Consider the following 16,749-nt stretch of genomic DNA (forward strand, 5'->3'; position numbering starts at 1 on the left):
AAGGTTTAAGAAGCCAGACACAGGCAGCCCCACGCCACCCCGGCCTCCTGCCCCCACAGCACTCCCCATGGGCCTTCTGTGCTCCCGCCCAACTGCACCCCACTGTCTGGAGCAGAAGCTACTGAAGGGCAGGTGCCCCTTGAGTCCTCGCAGGGGAACTGGTGCTCAATGAATTCTAAGGGAATGACCTTTCATGAAAGGTTTTTGTAAAAGGCTAAAAAAGCAACCCACGCGGAAAGCAGACAATAGATATTTTTGACTATGGAAAGCATGTGTTTTCGCAACTCTGATGTTTGGTTGAGTATCACTCAGGTACCAGGCAGAGGTGCTCTATCACTTCCTAGCTCGGTAGCTGTGGGCAAATTAAGTAACCTCGCTGTGTCTCAAATTCCACTTAACTGAAAGCAACCAGCTCTGCAGTGTGGTTACCAGGACTAATTAATATATGCTTAGAAACAAAAGTAACAGAAAGTGTTGACTAAACTGTAGTTCTTACTAGCCTGCCGGAATCACAGACACATTAACAGGACCGGATACTGTACCCTCAGGAATATGAGCACAACAAAATTTTGGTTAAAACTATGTTTCTTTTAGGAGAGCTGAAAGTCAGAAAATTCAACAGCTTGTCCTCCAGCTGCACTGTTGCTCTCTGCAGTCCTCAGTACCGATCCCTAGTGAACACTATGTCCCCCGGCTCCGCTGACAATGTGGACACCCAGGTCTCTGGTCTCTGACCACACCTCCTCCTCTTCTGTAGCTTGCCCGCTATGGACACCTAAAGTCAAGCATTCCTTCAGCTCAGCTCACACATTTTTTTCTCATCTTTTCCCCTCTCAAGGCTTCCATTAGGATCGCTATGGAGATGACCTCACGACCTCTCAGTCACATTCAGAAAATGTTTCAAGCTGAATTTACCCAACACAGATATTTATTTTAAATTAGATCATGAAGCATACAGCTTCAACTTCTCTCTTTCATAACATTTTCCCCTTTTTTCCCAATTCTTACACATCTCACCAGTCCTCAACTTCCTCTTCGTTTGCCCACCTCTTAAAACTACTTGCTTGCCAAGGTTCCGTCTTTGGTCTTTCTGTTCTGTCTCACTGGTTCTTAACCTCTCTGGAATAATGAACCCTTTGAACATCTAATGAATGCTATGCATTACTTACTAAAAAGATAAACACACGGGACATATGCATGCAAATTCACCTAACCAATGATCTCAAATAAAAATCTATGTTCATCCACACCAGACTACCACTTACACAAATTTTCATCTAGATGCTATGTCCCTTTTATTTCCAGGATACAGCCTAAAGGGCCTCATAAACCAGCATCATGAACTTAACAAGTACAAACCAGAACTCACTATTTCTTCTTCAGAAACTTCCTCTGCCTACAGTATTCCTCCTCTAATAATGGCACCACCATGCCCCTAAGCTAGAAGCCTTGGAATTAACAACCTTCCCCATACCACATCACCAGGTCCTGGCTCAGAATCTCTCCCAATCCAAATTCCTCTTCAGCCTCTTACCCTGTAAGGCCTCATTATCCTTTGCTTCATCCCATACCTGCCATGATCAAAAGTCCACCACTCCTCTGACAAGAGCCTGTTCCTGACTCTAACAGCTCCATCTTCCACGCCACTACATCACTTCACCTCTAGAAGGTCACATAGCCTGATTCCCCATCTCAGTTTTCCCCGGGCACTGAGAGCATCTGTGATCTACATTCTCCCAAAATTTCAAAACTATTCATGTGCCTGCCTCTTCTCAAAAGCGTTCATTCGTCTAAGGGCCCAAGGACGGGATGGGCAATACCCAGCCTCTCACCATGAGACCTGGTGACTTGCACACTTACCAACACATGAACAGGAATCTGACCTACGACAGAGACGAGATGCTGTGGGCAGTAACATCTCTCCGTTACCTTCTAGGACCTTATTTCCTTTAGGTCTGACCTAATTTAATTTCTCCTATGGCTCCTAAGCCTCTGAGCTAAAGTGAATTTTCACAACTGTATACTGTGAGGCCCTCTGTTCCTTAAGAGAATGAAAACATTCAAGTCTTTTATTTTGTTAATGAATTTTAACTATACTGTGTACCTAGCCAGCATACTTGGTAAAACATTCCCTTCTATACATTTCTAAACTTAACAACTACTTCTGAAATAATGACGTTACTGATATAAGTTTGCTTGCAAGAGTAAAATATGCTAAAATTCCAAATTTACTGATAACACTAATTAAGGAAAATAGGAAGTAATGAAAAGGGCTCCGGCCTCAGAAACCGGATCTGAGTCTATAATCTCAAGTCTGACTCTTTAGTTGTGAGACCTTAGGAACTGGCTTCACCTGGAAACACTCTCTTCTGAAACAGAGAGAGCACTGCCCTTCCCTCCCTGCAAGGTGGCTGTTCAGGTAACATGAGGTAACAGTACCTAGCAAAGTACCTGACACTAAGTGTTCAGAAATAGTTTGCTTCCTTCATTTAACACAAAGGACACACTCACAGGGAGAAGTTTAGGTATAAGGGAGCCTACACTTCCACAACTCTGCCAGCACTAAATACGACGTGTAGTTCGTTCTAATAAAACAGCAACACCGTCACCCCCATTCCACGAGCGCTTCTAAGGGACCTGGAGCCAGACAAGGGAGCGGGCACGTGGTTCTGCAAGAACTCCATCAGGGCTGCATACACACTGAGCACTAAAGCAGTAACAGGGAAAGTCCACAGTCATTGTGCTAAAACGTATGGCTGCCTTTATGCTAGTACTGGAACTCACGCGGGGTAAAAGGAGGGAAAGTCAAATTAGGCCCAACTCCAAACGACTCCTTAAGAAATCAAGACAGCGATGCTGACTTACCTTTCCTGAAACGCCAACAGTACCATCCCAAAATCCATTTAAAAACTTCAAGATTGAAACATGCCACACCAACACTGGTGCCGCTTCATGCGCTTTAGAAAGCCTGTGCAGGAGAGCACCCCTGGCAGCAGGGAAGGTGCTGAACCAAAGCCGTTTGCGGTAAACGCAGGCGAGGGGGGCAAACAAGATGATTTAGGGGATGGGCACACATGCCGCTGTGGAACCCTTTCCAGACCAGAGCCGCCGCCATGAGCATCTTAAGGAATTCGCGGCTTCCCAATTCGACGTCAAGGGAAGGCCGCGCGGCCAGCACAAGGAGGTGAGGAGAGCCCGTTCCCAACCTAGGGTTCCCTGAGTGCCAGGTTCCCGGCCTCCACCCTCCCCACGGGCCCCTCCTCCACTCCCCGCGCCCAGCGAGGGCCGCCCAGGACAGGGCCCTCCCGCGAAGAGCCGCGAGGAACGCCCCAGTCGGAGCGGCCCGGCCCGCCCGACACCCCCGGCGCGCGGACGGCGGGGCTGCCCCTCTAGGGTCGGGGCCGGGCTCGGGGTTGGGGTCGCGAGGCCGGGGCCGACGCCGACGCCGCAGCTGCGCCCACCGAGGCCGGGCGGGGGCGTGCGCGGGCGGGCGCGGCCGGCACCCGGGGCACGGACACTCACCACACGACGCCGTGGGAGCCCTCGCCGAGGTAGCAGGTTGCTGGAGCGCGGCCCCACGTCGCACATCTGCCCGCGGACCACCTCGGGCGCGCGCCCGCCGCCGCCGCGCCGGGCACTGAGCTCCGCGGCCGCCGCTCGGCCAGCGCCGCGCTTCCCAGAGAGACTGCGCCGCCGCCGCTGGAGCCGCTGCCGCTGTGGAAAGGAGCAGGACTAGCAGCGCTCGAGAGACCTGACGAGCCGCCGTCAGCTCGACCAACTGCCGCCTGCCCGCCTGACGAACTGCCCGTTGGGCGGGCGGAGGGAGGGGCGCCGCTGAGGAGGGCGCTGGGGCGGGGCCGGAGCCGCAGAGTGCGCGCGCGCGGATTGGCTCCCGTGGCCTCGGGGGCGGGGCTGCGTGCTAAGGGAGGAGACACATGTGTGTAAACTAGTGTCCCCTGAGATTTGAGAAAGGAAGAGTGGGTCTATTACAGAATATTGAATATAGTTCCCTGTGCTACAGAGAAACCTCTTTCTTCCCACCCTTCTTTCTTCCTTCGCTCTCAACATCATCTCCTGCCTGCCCCTTCCTTCTTTCCTGATGTCATAGCCCAGTGCAAGTGGAGAAGGAGGCAAGCAATTCACAACTCTCTGTACTATGATCAGAGGAGGACGCTCCGAGGTGGAAACATTTAAGCCCAGATCTGTGTGGAGTGTAAGGGACAGAGAATTGAAGGTGTACAGAATGGAAAGACAACCGTGGACGTACTCCACGAGATAGCAAATGGGGGGGGGATATGACAGATGAGGTCATAGAGGGGCCAAAGCCAGAAAAGGCCATGGAAAACCTCACCTGAACTGTCCGGGGAGGCGGGTGTGTTCCATGGCTTAATGAGATAAAAAAAAAAAAAAAAAAGGAGAACGAGAAGGAAGGAAGAGAGAGAAGAAGAAGAGAAGGAAGGGAGAGAGAGAAAAAAAGTGAGCAAGCAAACAAAGCAAGCAAGCAGAACCAAGATGAGTCCTGAGGCTGAGAAGGTGAGAGTGAATGAGAAATGGAGAAGCTGGAGGAGCCTGAAAGAACGTGTCTGGACTGCCTCTCTCAGCTGAGGCTCTACACCTAGACTTTGGATCTTGTCAGCCTCCTCTTCCCACATACTTACTAGTTCATGTAAGTGGAGCTATTTCTGCAGCACCAAGGTCTAGCTCACTTCAAACAGTGCAGGACAGTTTTCAGTGTCTCTACAACTTTGTTAGGGCTGCCAGAAAAAGCACTGCAAACTGGGTGGCTTAAAGAACAGAAGTGTGATATGTGCAAATAGTAACTACTGTATATAAAATAGATTAAAACTTTTCCATGAGTTTTATGATTGTCGTTTGAAAATGATGTGTTTTCTCCTCCTCTGGGTACAAAAATTTCTCCTTGATTTTGAGTTTAGCAGCTTATCTATGATGCATTTATGTTTTTTTCTTTTATTTTTTTGTCCTTGAGATTTATAGAGATTCTGAATGTTTTGCTTGACCACTTCTCCAAGATAAGAAAACTCTCAGATATTGTTTCTTCAAATAATAGCTCTGTCTCTATCCCACTTTTCTCTCACTCTTCCTCCCTCCTGCTTCTCCTCCACCTCTCCCCTTCTCATCTCTCACTCTCTCTCTGCATGTTACTTCAATAGTATACATATACGTTAGTGACTTCATTACATGCTTATGTGTTACTTATGTTCCTTTTATGTTCTTATATATTTTCCATTATTTTTCTTTGTTTCAATAATTATTTTATATTGGTTTATCTTTCAGATCACTAATTCTCTTTTATGCATTGTCTGTAGTTTTACTTATTGTATTTTTACAAATTTCTAATTGAACAATTTTATACACTAAGCATTGTAATCATATTTCACTTGAAGTCAGTGACTGATAACTCCAACATATAAGACATATTTGATCTGTTTCTATTGTCTTTTTTTTTCATAATTTCCTAATATTTTGGCCTGGCTCCAGGCATGCCTGATAATTTCTTATTTAATGTTGGATACTGCTTATAAAAATACATGCAGAGGAATTGGAAAACATCATACTGCTCCACAGAGGATTTAATTTTCTTTTGTCAGGAAGATAATGGCAGACAGATCTTCTGATCCAGTCAAGACTGGTCCATTTTTATACGTTTCCTACTCCTAGGGATATAGCCTCCTGGTTGCAAGGGTAAGATTGGGTCTTCTTATTTTTCTGGGCCATAGCTGTAAGTGGCCATTAGTCTTAACAGTTTTAGCCTTCTCTTGCTCTGGCTCACAGAATGAGGTTGGTTCTAACTTCTTTTCTTCAGGATAGTCCTCCAAGTCACCTTTCCCACATGTGGAGAGTGATGTCTGCTCACAACCCTGGAACGCTGCTGGCCAGTGTCCTTAGCCTCGCTCATGATTTCTCCTCTGTTTCTGGGACATGAATAAGGATATCTTCTTTTCTTGGCAATATCTTCCTGATTTTTCCTCTGTGTATTTTATATGTCATTACTCTGTATTTTGAGTAAATATGTGGTCAATGATGTTTTGTACATTTATTTTCCTACTCCACCCCCTTTCTGATCTTCTACACTTTGGGGATGAATTCAGATATAATTTACATTAAGTTTATGTATCATTATTCATGATTTATATTATACCATTAAATAATACCTTTTAATAATATATTTATATAAGCAAAATACTAGCAAACAAAATTCAATGGCACATTAAAAAGATAGTCTACCATAATCAAGTAAAATCTGTCCCTGGGTTTCAAGGATAGTTCAACATATGCAAATCAATCAATCTGATGTGCCATATTAAAAAAAAATGAAGGCTAAAAATTATACAATCATCTCAATAGATGCAGAAAAAGTGTTTAACAAAATGAAAAACCCTTTGATGATAACTCTCAACAAATTAGGTATAGAAGAAAAGTACCTCAACAAAATAAAAGTTGTGTATGACAAGTTCACAGCTAACATCATGCTCAATGTTGAAAAACTGAAAGGTTTGCCTCCAAGAGCTGGAATAAGGCAAGGATGTCCATTTTTACTATCCAACATAGTACTGGAAGTCACAGCCAGAACAATTAGGCAAGAAAAAAATAAAAGGCCTCTAAGTTAGAAAATAAGTAAAATTATCTCTGTTTGCAAATGACAAGACCTTATATGCAGATGATTCTGACTACACACACACACACACACACACACACACGCCCACACACACACACACACAAACCTATTGGGACTAATAAACAAATTCAGTAAAATTCCATGATACAAAATCCATATTCATAAATCAGTTGAGTTTCTATACACCAAACTATGCAAAAATGAAATTACAAAAACAACCTAATTTATTACAGCAACAACAAGAATAAAATATTTAGAAAAAACTTAACCAAGAAGGCAAAATACTTTTACACTGAAAACTGTAAATCACTGATGACAAAAATTAAACAGACATAAATAAATGGAAAGACATTCATGTTTATAGATTGGTACAATACTGTTAAAATGTGTGTACTATCTAAAGTGATCTATAGAGTCAATGATACCTCTTTTAAACTTCCAGTGGCCTTTTTCAGATATGGAAAAACAATTCTAAAATCTAAGTGGAACCACAAATATCCCAAATATGCTCTTGAAAGAGAACAAAGCCTAAGGCATCACACTTCCTAATGTTAAGCTATATCATAAAGCTGTATTAATCAAAACAGTATGGAATTGGCATAAAAACCAATACGTAGACCAGTAGAACAGAATAGAGAGCTCAAAATAAATCTACACATGTAAGGCCAACTAACCTTTGACAGGAGCACCAAAAATACACAAATGGGGAAACAATAGTCTCTTTGTTTGGGGAAAACCAGATATCCACATACAAAAGAATGAGTGTAGACTCTTATCTTAAACTATATACAAAAATTGAACTCAAAATAGATTAAAAACTTAAATGTAAGACCAGAAACCATAGAACTCATAGAAGAAAACATAGGCTAAAATTCCTTGACCAAAAAAAAACAAAAAAAACTTGTCATGCGTTCCCTACTATGACACCGAAAGCACAAGCAAAAAAGCAAAAATATAGATAAATTTGATTCCATCGAACTAAAAGGCCTTTCCACAGCAAAGCAAATGATCATCAAAGTGAAAGGACAACCACCTCTGGAATGGAAAGAAGCATATTTGCAAACCATATACCTGATAGTGTGTTAATAACCAAAATACATATAAAACTCCTAAAACTCAATAGCAAAGCACCAATCTGATTTCAAAAAATGAGAAAAGGAACTGAATAGACATTTCTCCAAAAAAGACAAACAACTGGCCAACGGGTATATGAAAAGGTGCTCAACATCCTTAATCAATAAGGAAATGCAAATCAAATCACAATGTGGAAAAAAAGGAAACCAATGTGCTATCACTTCATACTCATAAGGATGGCTATTATAAGCAAACAAACAAAATGAAAAAACAAAACAAGATACTACCGTTTGTAAGGATGTGGGGGAAATGGAACCCTTGAACACTGTTGGTGGGAATGTAAACTGGTTATACCTATTACGGAAAATAATATGGAGATTCCTCAAAAAATTAAAAGCAGAACTATTGTATAATCTGGCAATCCCACTTCTGGGAATATGCGCAAAGGAACTCAAATCTGAATCCCTAACAGATATCTGCACTCTCAGGTTCACTGCAGCATTATTCACATTAGCCAAATATGGAAGCAACCTAAATGTCCATTGAGAAGCAAATGGATAAAGAAAATGTGGCATACATATAGCTAAATAACGGAATACTATTCAGAAGAAAACACAGACATTTGCCAACAATAGGATGAACCCAGAGGACATTATCCTACGCGAAACAGGTCAGACACAGCAGAACAATAGATTGCATATTTATTGAACAAGGTAAGGCTTGCTGATGGAGGGAGAATTTGAGTCACTTGAATGAGACATGACGGACATGGCTGGTTTTTAAACATGAGGGGCATGGCAGAGAAAAGGAATTGAAATGAGAACTGACAAGTCTAAATTCTTTTTCAAATTATATGAAGCCTTTTTAAATCTAGTTTCTGCTACTTTTTCAGACTCACCTCTAACCATACACTTCTTTATACACTTTTGCAAGTTTTCAAAACACGTAATGAAGGCTAACAGAATAATTCAAATTAAATCCAATTATAAAAATCTGCTCGTAGTTCCCAGAACACATCATACTCACTTAACTTTCTATACACTTTCCACCTAAGGCCTTCTGTCAGCCTTTAAGTATACTGTCTTGTGTCAGCAAAAATGCAGCCTCCTTGAAGCTGTTCTTAACTCATTCAGTCAGATGTGGGAGCTTTCTCTTTTATCTCCATCCCATGCCACATTTATCACTATTCAGACAATAATGCTAAGTAACTGAGAAAGCTGACATGATTTTGGAGGAATTTCTGTGAGGATTATGAGGAAAGAATAGATTTTGGAAATCTGCAAATATAAGCATTTGGTTTCTGATAAAGAATGAATGTTGAAACTCTAAGCAAATTTGAAGTACCCTGTTGAGAGGACAGGTTAAATATATAAAGTCATAATAGCATGTGCGGTAGGTGACAAGATCGACTGAGAAGCACGTGTTCTTGTTGGGATTCCAGTTTTTACTTGGATCTGAATCATGTTATCCATTTCGCTTTCTAGTTCTTCTGGCTAATGGGAAATACATAAAAGTGTGCATAATTCTAAATGTACAATAGAAACATGAGGAAGGTTCAGGATAAGGAGATGAAAGGGAACAGATAGCACTGTGAGGACCTCGACCGTGAAAGGGAAGAGAAAAGACAGTGACAGCTGGAGTGGTGTCGCCATTAAGAGCTGCGGGTGTTTTTATTTAATTTTATTAATTACCATTATATATGTAACGTATTTTTTATTTCATTAAAGATTACGTGCCATGTCATATAACAGGATATAGTATGTTATTATTTATTAAATAATACACAATAGTAGTATATATACTAGCATATTATGTTCTGATTATTTACTAGCAAATAGTATATACTACATATGCAGGTGCTTATGTGCATAATATATTATTCATGCATCTACATAATATATAACACATAACTTACGATTATGATTAATATATTTAATAACAAGATTACATAACAATAATGATGTAATATTACCCATTGTATGTCTTGGTTCATGACACATTCTCATCTTAGGTGCCTGTCAGAGGTATTTATGTATTAAAATTAATATTATAAGAAACAGTTGTGAACGCATCACCCAGCATCAGAACAGGACTATTGACAGTGACATACTGTGTCCTCTTTCCCTAGCCTGCTCTTGGCCTCTTCTCACAGGAAGTAACCAGCATCCTGAATCCTGGCTCACCCTTCTCTTGTGTTATTTTCACACACACAATGTTTAGGATCAGTTGAAACAAATGAACTGCAGGTACATGCAACGAAATGGATGAATCATACACTCTATGTTAAATGAAAAAAGTAAGCCCTAGAAGGTAGCCTATAGTGTGCTGTGCTTTTAACTGTGTATATATATGTAAACTAAACTCACTAAATTAAGAACAACTACAGCTAGAGTCCAGGTGGGAGAGGGACAGATAAAAGGTGAGGTGAGCAGATTTGCTGCAGGTGAGCGAGTTCCTTTCCAGAAACATGTCATTCTCTCTGAAGCAGGAGGCAAGGCCATCTGCTGGGAGTCAGGGAAGAGACAGAGGGAAGGTCAGAGGTGTGTAGAGAGCAGAGAATGTTGACACCACTGAGTGATAAGTGGGGAAATGTGCTCACTAGAGAAATCCTGGAGGACTGCCTGGCAGTGGCAACATGGTGGACATTGATTTGTAGTCGTAGTCTCCACCTGACCTTACAACAGGTCTCTGCATTGTTCTCTCTGTGTCCACACTGGGGGCTCATGTACAGCACCTCTGAGGTCCCTCCTCCTGCTCGAGTGGGGCCCGAGGGAAGCCCGGTGGAGGGAGAACACAGGCCTGGGCATCACCCCCACTCCCTCCCTGAGAGTTGCCCCAAGTTGATCTGTCCTCCCCTGAAATCAATCCTCTGCGTGGTTCTCACCCTCATCATTTTGGGTCTGGGGATGGGGGAAGCCCCTGGGGACGCAGTAGCCCTTGGGGTTCCCCGAGAGCCCGTCCCTCACCTTGTAAAAGATTGTATTGTTGTATTTCCCCTCAGTATTCTAAGGACAAATGAGCATGTCCGTGAGCAGCTGGGACTCTCTCTCCATCTCTCTCTCTCTCTCTGTTTCTGTGTCTCTCTGTCTCCATCTCTGTCTCTGTCTGTCTGTCTCTGTCTCCTTCTGTGTCTCTGTGTCTCTGTCTCTGTCTCAGCTCCACCTGTGACCAGCCCCTGTGCCCTCCCCCTCTTGCACCACACACACTTCTCACCTCATGCTGCTCTCAGCTGAAAATCTGGGACATCAGGTGATACAAAACCCTTGCAGTGAGGACCAGATGCGGTTCCTCCAGTCCACCAACACTAGCTCAAAAGAGAAGACCACCTGCCCTGCCCACACGTCCACTATGCTCGGGGGAGAGGAAGTGGGAGCAGGACCAAGTCGCACGGCGAACCCTCAGCCTAAACATGCTGCAGACACTGGCTCGTGGCCCCCATCAGCCCGGGCTGCAGAAGATGCTTCCTCTAAGAATGGGGAAGAGCAAAACCCTCCATCTGAGGCAGACAACACGTGACCACGGCGCAATGTCCAAAGAAATGACATCCTTGAGCAGCTGACCAGCCCCAGAATCCCCTCCCAACTTATGTGTGTGTGTGTGATGTACACACATACGCATGTTCACCTGTACACGCACTGCACGTGCCTATTTTAAGCCATCTGTGAGTTTTCTGTTACTTATTACAAAAATCATTGCTAATCGTTCATCCTCAACTTTCAGGTCGGCTGCAGCCAGAGCCTGACAGGCTCCCTGGCGGTTTGAGCAGGATGAGTGAGTTATGAACCTTGGCGTGAGCAGCAGAGTTGGAGATGCCGGGGGTAGGGTTGGGGAGAGTAGAAGAAAGAAAATGCCCGTGGGGAGGAAGGTCAGGTGATGCCCGTGACAAGTGTGAGATTAAAGTGCGCGTGTTAGGAAATGTCCAGTGGATCCAATGGAAAAGCAAACAGAGAAGTAGCTGCATTTGTACTGGGCGGAGGGAAGGGTTGGTGACGGTGCAGAGAGCTCAGACATCATTGACATGACTGAGAACCATCTAAAGTGTTTAAAATAATGTAAATTCATGCCTCTAAACTTTAAGGTGCACGAGAATCTCCTGGGGTCTCACTGAAGTGCAGGCTCGGGTTCTCCAGGTGTGGGGGGTCTGGAGGGGCCATGAAGCCAGCGCCCAGCAGAACCACCGGCACCTGGTGGCCAGCACTGGGTCGTGGGAATGGCTTCAACGGAACCATCACCCGGGGAGGGAGAAGGGAATCAGGGCCTGCGTGTGGGTTTTTTTCTGCTTGAGGCTTGTTTACTTGATCTGACCATTAGGTGTCAACTTTTTGGAAAGGACAGTGTACACGCAGAGAATGTGGACATGCTGCAAAGGTTTCACGGAACGTGACGATGATGAAGATGATAATGACCCTAATAAAGCTGCATCTTTCTTGAGTGGTGGTTTTACTTTCAGATTTTTCCAAACCCGTTGCCCTCACCCCACACTCAAGTGTAGCCAGAGTCCACTTGTCGGTAACAAGGCTCCGAAACGGCATCCTTGTTTACCTGCGAATATCACACTGTTCTCATGGAGCTTAGTATAACTTAAACATTAGCATTAAAATGACAATGGTAAAAATGAAAAATAATCAAAATAATTCTAAAACACCCAAGATTGTTTTAAAAACCCATTTCTACGTAGTGACCGAAATTTAAGTGTATGAAAAGATGAACAGCAACTTTCCTCATAAAATGCTTATTTGCTTTAAAAATAAATTAACCAGATTCTTTAAAGAACATACACCTTTAGCACATTAACGAATCAATTCAACTTAAATCCCACCCACGTTTGCAGGGACGTACATAAGTAATTACAGGCGCCTTCTCGGGGTCAGCTCTGAAAAATGCTTTCTAAGAAACTGAGCTAGTCATTTAGATGGAATTTCTACAGGTGCCAAACATCTGAAGCATCTGAATGACTCCATTTTTCACTTTTCATTTGAATGTTCTTGCCTTTTGTAGAGTACATACTGACATGGCATATATCAGTTTCTCAAAACTGAGTGCATCTTAAAAAACGGAGGAAATCATAATTACCAAACCCTTACACACGGGACTATCCTTCACAAACCTGCTAATCGGAAGGGTTCAAATAATAGTCAAAAATGTAAAGAGTTCTTTTACTTCTTGTACGTACAAATAATATCAGAAAAAAGCTGGGCCCATAAAAGCTACAACTTGGGAACTGATATAAATTTGTCTACTATTTTCTATCACTCTGATTTCAACATGCAGACAGTAAGAAAGGAATTTCTTCATATTGTGGTAATTACATGAAATTCATCATTAGAAACATTTATCAAGATTGGAGTGAGAACACAATCCGGACGTTAAGAAGAGCTGTCAACCATTTGTCCCTTGGAAACTTCAACAAGAAATGCTTTTAAAATGACGTCGATCAATTCCAGGTTGTTTCGACACAGATCAGCGTTAGGCTGGTTACATCCTCATCGATGTCACCGTTACTGGTGACCTTTTGTGAAGGCCCACCTGAAGGAAGTCGCATGGCCAGGATTCTGAACAATGTGAACTGCATGCACTTTCCTCTACTGATGCCCAGCGACTGTTTTATAACACGAATGCAACATAATGTTGAAATAAAGTGCCCCTTTTAAAGACAGTGTCTCCTCTCAAACTCCAATGTTCCCAATCTCTGGGGAGAAAACTGCCTGCCCACGGCCCAAACCCTGCCGGGCAAGGCATCCTTCTCATTGTTGCTGCGACTCAGGAGAATGGGCTCGTGTGTTCCTGCTCTAATTTTAAAAGACTGTTTCTGTAACTATGCAGTAATGATCACAGATGAAATAAAAACAATACATTTGCGAGACTCAAACGTGCAACTCTTCGGTAATTCTTGTAACAGAGGAGAACAGATCTGACTCTGTGTTAGATCTGTTCCTTTAGTTTTAACCTTGTGCCCTCTTTTCCAGGCTTAGTCTTGCCAGCTCTGCAACTGTTGGAAAACAATGTTGCCTTTAGCCTGACATAGACAGGAGAGCCTAGTCTCGGAGCTCTGACCTTTAAGGATGTTAGCTCTTCTGCTCTCATGTAGAGATGGCAAGTTGCAAAATAGAGAATAATCTTTGTTTTGTTGGAGGTTTACAGGGGCACCATGGCCTGAACCACGTGGACAGCTGCAAGAACAAAGAATTCCTGCAGCAAGAAGTTTGCAACGACCAAACACACCATATCCCCTGTTTTTGTTTTTGTGTTTTTTTTTTTTTTTGTATGAAAGGAGCTTGTATATTGACTGGAGCAGGATGGTTCTCCAAGACATTAGTCTGCCATCCTATTGGTCTGTCGGCTTTTCAAGTCAAGTCATTTTTCCTTGCCCCAACACCTCGTCTCCTGATTTACTGGCCTGTCAGTGTGGCGAGCAGAACAAGTTTGAATTCGGTAACATTCTCAGTAAGGAAGAGTTGGGACCCCCAGGGTAGGGGCGTCACACCAAGTAATAAACTGATGTCGAGGAGGACAAGTGAAACCAGTGACCTTAACTCTTTAGGTCTTTAAAGCATCCAAAAGGTCTTTAGCATCCACAATAGGGCATAATAATTACACAACGGTGGCCACTTATTTAGAGACACAGGGAAAAGGTAGGAATAAAATGGACATTTCCTGAGTCCCTGAGTGTATGCAAAGAGGTCCCAGTACACTGGCCACAGATTTTGAATCCACAGGCCGACAGCGTGAGCGCATCAGGTTGCAAAATACTAAACTCTCAGGAAACATCAACCAAGGCTTCTCAAAACTGAAGAAAAAATAATGAATTACAGTTTGAACAAAAAACGGGGGAAACATCTGAAATGCGTCTGGCGCACATTATCGATTTTTAAGAACGCAGCAGAGAGCCAGGGGTCACTGCAGGGTGTGTTGAGAGAGAGATGGAACCACATGCTCAGGGAGCCGGTCCAACACTGCAGTCAAGGTGAGGGTGGCACGTGCAGTAATAACGCTTTGATGAAGTTGTCAGGGCCACTCCGTCTGACAGATTCTAAGACAGACAACAAAAAATAAATATTGCCATATAAGGACAGTTGCCAAAAAAGTAGGATTCAGAAAGGACAAATGCCAGGAGTGTATTTGGTCAAAGGCAACCAAATCATGACTAGCATGAAAAAAGCAACACTGCCTCCTGCTCAATTTACCAAAAACGTCCACATCTGTTACCCAGGTAACGCGTGAGCAGACCCGTCACTACAAAGGAGAGGCAGGACCCCCATTCTGCAGACGGGAATTTAAGTGTCAGGGTGAGAGCAGCTCCGCTGCCCCCGGTCCCTGTGGCTCTCAGGCCAACACACGACTCGGTGCTGGATTCCGGGAGAAGAGGACAGATTTGGCCAGGCAGCTCCAGATCATGCTCAAGACGAACCAAGAAAGTACTTTAATGAAAAGTAAACTTAGGGAACTCACTGCCACAAGGTGCGGCATAAACTGCAGACTTAAACGTGTCCAAAGGCATCTGTGAGGAATCCTTCAAATGTTGACAGACATCCTCAGGGGTGACAGAGCAAAGTGAGGACTTCAGAGGACACCTGAGATGAGCATCCAAGGGGCAGCAGGTGCCTTCCCAGTGGCCCCTGCAACCCAGAGCTGGAGGGACCTGGGACCCTTCCTGGAGGGTCCTGGGACCCTTCCTGGAGGGTCATAGCCTTGTGCTCTCAGCGCAAAGCTCCACACCCAGCGTCAGGTGGGCTGGGCCACGCCCATGCCATCCAACCACTCACAGGTGCTCAGCACTGGGACCACCTCACAGACCAGCTGCAGAAAGCGGTCCGGTGGGCGTCAGCATCCTCCTTCCCACACAAAGTAGGGTAGAGTAGGTTAAGACTTTTACTTAAACTTCCGTTTTGCAGTTGTTTTTATGTTGCCTGTTTTTTTCCTAAGGAGGCTAACGTTACTTCTTAAGCCAAGTAATGAGCACCTACTGTGCACACTGCAGAGACTAGGTCGGCACACGCTGAGCACAAGGCCAGGACTGGCTGAATGGAGGAACGGAGGATACAACTGCTCCAAGTTCAAGTTCAAAATCGTTCTTTTCCCTGTATTTGTAAACGCACACACAGAGCCACGCAGCACTGGGAATGCTGCTCTCAGGACGAAACAATAAAGAAACCGTCTCCACGCCTTAGCCTCAGCTTCTTCCCTTCTCACGGGCATTCCCACAAAAGCAGCCTCTTCTGCCCTGTGCATTTCAGCTCAGATGACACCTCTTCAGGGGCGACCTTCAGGCCACTCTGCGAAATGTAGGTTCCCCTCCACTTTATCATCCCATCTCCCTCTCTCAGCATCTCCTTATTTCTTTCTTCTGTGCTTTTTATAACTTGCTGGTCTGTATTCAGTCACCTATTTGCTGCCATGATGATAGAACAGGGCAGAGACAGTTCCACCCGCTGGACACCCTGCAGGTCCACCGCCTCTGTGGAAGGACAAGGTCTACCTGGAGGGAGGGATGGGCTAAAAGCCTCCTCCTGTCACCCACCACTGGCTAACCCCTTGGGTCCGTTCTCCACCTCTGCCCCCAGTGACCTTTGTCAAATACAAATCTGAGCCACCACCACCACACGTCACAGAGCCCAGGAGACCGTTCGCAGAACTTAGGATGGCCTCTTCTAACGTTCTCCCTCACACTCTGCTCCAGAGAGGAACTCCTCACATTTTCCAAATACATGATGATCTTTAAACTCAGATAATTTTTCCTCCTTATTCCCTGTCTCCGTCCATAAACCACCTGGACTCCTGCCCAACACACATACACTCCACCCACCCTGGTCTAACCAACTGACGTGCCCATCATCCCAACACACATGGAGTCTCAGAGGCAGAAACTCTCCCCTCTGCACCCTGCACATCCACAGACTTAACAACAGTGGCAGCTGCATGTGAGTTAAGGCTTCTCAACAGGGACTCACACTTCCTTGGTAGAAGTATTGCACTGTTTCTGTTTGATGTCATTTAAACTCGGAGTTCCATCAGCCCCAGGAATCAGCCTGGGTTTGACG

The 16,749-nt window shown here is 44.4% G+C and overlaps 1 protein-coding gene and 1 long non-coding RNA gene across 12 annotated transcripts in view; one reads left to right on the forward strand and one right to left on the reverse strand.

Moving 5' to 3' along the window:
* LOC140685459 (uncharacterized) overlaps positions 1-16,749 on the reverse strand; it is a 181,769-nt gene that overhangs the window by 37,410 nt on the left and 127,610 nt on the right. For 8 of the 11 annotated variants that reach the window (XM_072954338.1, XM_072954339.1, XM_072954334.1 and 5 more), the window contains one exon: positions 3,523-3,714. The exons of the other annotated variants lie outside the window; for them this stretch is intronic. The gene's annotated coding sequence lies outside the window, so the exon portion shown is untranslated. The remainder of the gene's footprint in view (positions 1-3,522; positions 3,715-16,749) is intronic. 11 annotated transcript variants of the gene reach the window in all.
* On the forward strand, positions 2,763-6,043 carry LOC140691267 (uncharacterized). Its single transcript, XR_012066839.1, has 2 exons — positions 2,763-4,666; positions 5,610-6,043. It is a non-coding gene; the product is annotated as an uncharacterized lncRNA (long non-coding RNA).

Source organism: Vicugna pacos, chromosome 34 (assembly GCF_048564905.1).
Source record: "Vicugna pacos chromosome 34, VicPac4, whole genome shotgun sequence".
Taxonomy (NCBI): Eukaryota; Metazoa; Chordata; class Mammalia; order Artiodactyla; family Camelidae; genus Vicugna; species Vicugna pacos.